We start from the raw sequence: 4,604 nt of genomic DNA on the forward strand, positions 1-4,604 counted from the left end.
CTTTTTCCAACAAAGCATGTTTGGTATCCATGCAACATAAAGTAGTTAATTCTGTAACCAGACATAATTGCAAATATTGCTATTTCATTTTTTCTTGCTTACATGGAATCAGAAAAACAAGAATTAATTATACGAGAAAGATACTTGTACTGAGTTATGGATGACTGTTCAAATTCTGTTTCTCAGTAATTCAACACATTTTCCAACAAGTATCAAGCTCTTTTGCCTTCTAACATTAATTTTAGAAAGTACCAAACCAGAAGATATTATTTTACTCAAGACAGAAAGAAGAGAAATTGTATCGGCCTTTAAGGAATTTTAAATATTTGGAAAGATCCCTGCATACATTATAAGATAAAAAAAAGACAAGTTCTCTGCAAAGCAAGTTATGTATTTAATAGTTTCTCTACATAGAAATTATAGTCCATTAATCATGTTGGAATACCTCATTTAGTTTAGATCTTTCTATCTAGCAACTGTTTAGTTTAAAATAAAGACCTATAAGTATGCTTTTTATAATGCTGTTTTCAATCTCTGAAAAATCCACTATTAAAAAAAAAAAAAAAAAAAAAAAGCTTCACCTTCAATTGAGATAAAATCTAATTTTTTTAGGTAAAATTGAAATTTCCTTAAGGATAGATAGAAAAGAGTAAAAACATCTGGTGTTTTTTAAGAAAAATGCATTTCTTAATTTTTTAGGCTCACTATATTCCCACAGCCTGTGCTGGTAAGGAACTGAAGAGATTAGGATCTGGGAGGCATGAGAAAGTAGGTGAACATCGTCAGGATGCAAGGGTTGGACTTTTGAGCTCCCTTTCATACAAGCTGTTAAGAAGTAAAAAAAACCCAAACTGTTGGACTTCAAAATTAAAGGTTTTGATGGACTGAAGGAAGTCTAGAATCTATTCACTCTTAGAGTTACTGAATTCTCTTCGGCACATCAACAAGAAGTGTGCCATTGTGTTTGCAGGAAATCAGGAATGAGGCCATGATTTGTCTCCACAGATATGAATGAGTATCACAGGGAAGAGGAGATAAGTAATTTTCGTACATGTGCAAATAAGTATATCATTAATAAATTTTGGTGGCAGACAGTTTCTAGCTACCAGAGCAGTGAGAATCTGGAAGAGTCTTTCAATTACAAGGAGCATGGTCAAAATACTCCTAGTGAGTTGCAGCACTCTGGTACTAATCTTTAAATGGGACTTTAATACAGAAGGTAACAAGGGATAAACTTGATGAACCACACTGAACTTGATGACCCTTGACATCCTATTTTCAACAAACAATTTCAGTTCTTCCATAGCCAGATTTCTATGTTGCTCACTGACATGTCAATGTCGTATGAATGAGAGTGCTGTCAAGTTGCTGGAAGAGGTTCAGTAGGTGGTACCGTCTGTCCATGAGTCACTACCAGCTGAGAACTCCACTGCAGAGTTAGACAACTGAATGAAACCTTTCAGATATGATAGTATTTCCAAAGGGCTTCGGGAACATGTCACTTCTACATGCAAACAGATGGAAAGATTCATTATCACTGCAAGTAGGTGTGCAGAAATGGCAGATCTGTCAAAACTCCCTCAAAAGGGTCAAACCAGTTTATCCAAAAGTTTTCTTGGGATGACTTCTCTGTGCACAAACCTTGGGTGTTGTGTGTCATACAGTTATGGGGACATGTTGAAGAGTACTGTTACCACTTTCCTATCCATGTATTTTAGTGCACCTGGAAATAATTGTATAGAAAGTAGAAAGGACAGGTAGAGCCACGCCAGTGTGACATCTAAGATTTGGGAAATACACGACAGAATACATGTACTCAGTGGAAATTTTGTGTTTATCTATCAGGACACAGATTTCACTCCAGTGTTTCTAAAGCTGTGATGTGCCATATCTATTCCCACCCAGGGCAAATTTAAAGGGCAATTGTGTTACCTTGGACTTTACTCTGAAAATATTATATCATCAATTATATCAGCGATATGCCTTGAAAGAGTTTTTAATTCCTGTGCCAAACAAAAACTTTCCCAGAGAACATTGGCTAGGAAGTTCTCTTGAGTTTTCTTTATCTTTGATAGAGTCTAACAATGGAATTTATTGTATTTATTTGGCCATAATGTCATCTGGAACTTTTTGCTTTTTATTTAAGATTTCTAAAATTTCAAACTCTTTCTAGTTCTGAACCTAATTAAAAATAATAAGACTGAGGGGAAAAAAACTCAATAAAGTAATTTAAAAATAAAATTTGGATTTATTTATGATATAAAACCAGTTCCACTTTGTCCACATTTTTATTTAGGCTTTCAGAGGAGCGAATATTCCACAGCAGAGGTACTCTATTTTGCTAGTTGAGCCCAAAGGGGATGTTTCTCTTGAAATTATAAACCTAACAATACTGGAAATGCTGGAAGAGCCTTAAGAATAACCTACCTAAATTGCTGTTACATTCTCTAAAGTGTATTTCACATTCTTTTAGAGCCACTGTGTGAGAGCTAGTAGTGGAAAGAACTTTTCCATCATTTTATTTCCCCTTCTTTGACACTTCATACTTCTCTAGAGTGCTCTGAAAATATTGATCTTAAATGGAAGGGCACATCAGCGTGCCCCATTAATCTTTCTGTTCTGCTTTTCTGTTATCCTTTTTCCTATCAGTACAGTATTCCCAAATTTAACAAACATGGTTGTTCAGGCCTACACGCCGTTCTGTATGTGGGTAAGAGTTTATATGAAATGCCTCACATAAATTGAAGCTCTCTTGGAAAATGTTCAAGCAATTGGCAGTTATAAGGAGTAATAGTTGACAGAATGGATCCACTGCAACAACAACAACAACAAAAACCTGAACTACTACCACCCATGGTGATGGTACAGCTGATTAATGCTTACTCTTTGTTAACTAATGAAATGTTCATTTTTGCATAAGGAAATCATGATTGCAGCCAGTCTGAAAGTGTCTATAATAGGGGGATATTTGCTTGTCTCATGTACAAAACAACATGCAAGAGCCTTGACTGGAGCCTTAATAATTTGTCTAAAAGCAAAGAATGAGAAAACCCACATTGAATTTAGTGAAAATGGTCTTTTAGAGTGAAACACATGCCCAAATGTGTATTGGACAGGGCCTTTTCTGATATTTAATTTGTACTCTGATAATTGTTTTGCATTATGGATATTTGCCTTCACTAAGTTCTTCAGGCCTTTGTTCTGACTATGAACATCTTCTGAGATTGAATAGCCACTTCCCGTGTGCAAAAAAAGTCTAAACTGCAATACAAGACTGAAAATACAACAAATACTAGTAAGATATTGTTTTTTACCTGTGGGTATATTGATGGCAAATGAGAAGTAATGTATTCCAACAGTAAGGGCATTCATGTCCACCCACATCTAGATGAAACAAGCATAATAGCGTAATAAATACAGGTTGTGTCCTATACGTGATGGGCCCAGAGTACATGACCATCACATCTGCCTACTTGAAGACGAGCAAATGGGGCTGCAAAAAATCAGCTTATTTGGAAACATTATCCTAAAACAAGAGATGGGTTTTGAACTGATCCTGAAGTGTAGGTCCAAGAGCTGTGTTTATGAAAGTCTATGGTTTGGTAATATTTAAACAACAGATTAAGATGTATTTTAGAAAAACCACAACCCCTAGCCTGATCCAATGACAACTGGGTTTTCTATGAAGACAGTACGAAAATCCTATGCTCTCTCCTAAATTAATTCATGTTTTATCTTGGTCAAGATCAACCACTATTTTCTGACAATTATTCATAACAGATATTTCAGCAGTCTGACAAATGAACAATCAAAAAAACCCCAACAGAACAGCTAAAAAAAACCCTTATTTTTTCTCTCCTTTGATTATTATATTTTTATGTTAGTCATAGTAACAACAGATGTTTGCTTGTGTTTGGTCTAGAACTACTAGCTAAACTGTATGTATCTGGAAAAGATAATGGTAGATGTAACTAATTCTTTGGTTCTTTGGCTCACTGGAAATACAGCAGTCTTTTGAGCAATCTGATGTAGGTCTGAATCTATAGAGTATAATTTGAAACCTTAAGAGAGCTATCTTTTAATCTGTGCTTGTTGAAAATTCCTGAGGAATACCTAGTCATAGAATCATGGAATCACAGACTGGCTTAAGTTTGAAGGGATGATCTCATTCCAATCCCCTGCTGCAAGCATAGTTGTAGCCCAGGAGACTGGGCTGTCCAGGGCTCCATGTGTCCTAGTCTTGAACACCTCCACAGATGAGGCATCCACAGCTTCTCTGGGCCTGAGTGTGTGCCTCACCACTCTCTGGGTAAAGAATCTCTTCCTAATATCTAAATTAAATCTATTGTTTTAGTTTAAAGAAATCCTTCCTTTAGTTTAAAGCCATTAACCCTTGTCCTATCACTACCTGCCCAAGTAAAGAGGTATAAAAATTTAGTCCCTTTCCTGTTTATAAGCTCCCTTTAAGTACTGGAATGCCACAATGATATCTCCCTGCAGTTTTCTCCAAGTGAGACAAGCCCAGTTCCTTCAGCCTTTTTTTCAAAGGAGATATACTCTGGCTCTCTGACCACCTCTGTGGTCTTCATCTGGACCCACTCTAA

Source organism: Phasianus colchicus, chromosome Z (genome assembly GCF_987193195.1).
Source record: "Phasianus colchicus chromosome Z, bPhaCol1.hap1.1, whole genome shotgun sequence".
NCBI classification, from domain to species: Eukaryota; Metazoa; Chordata; class Aves; order Galliformes; family Phasianidae; genus Phasianus; species Phasianus colchicus.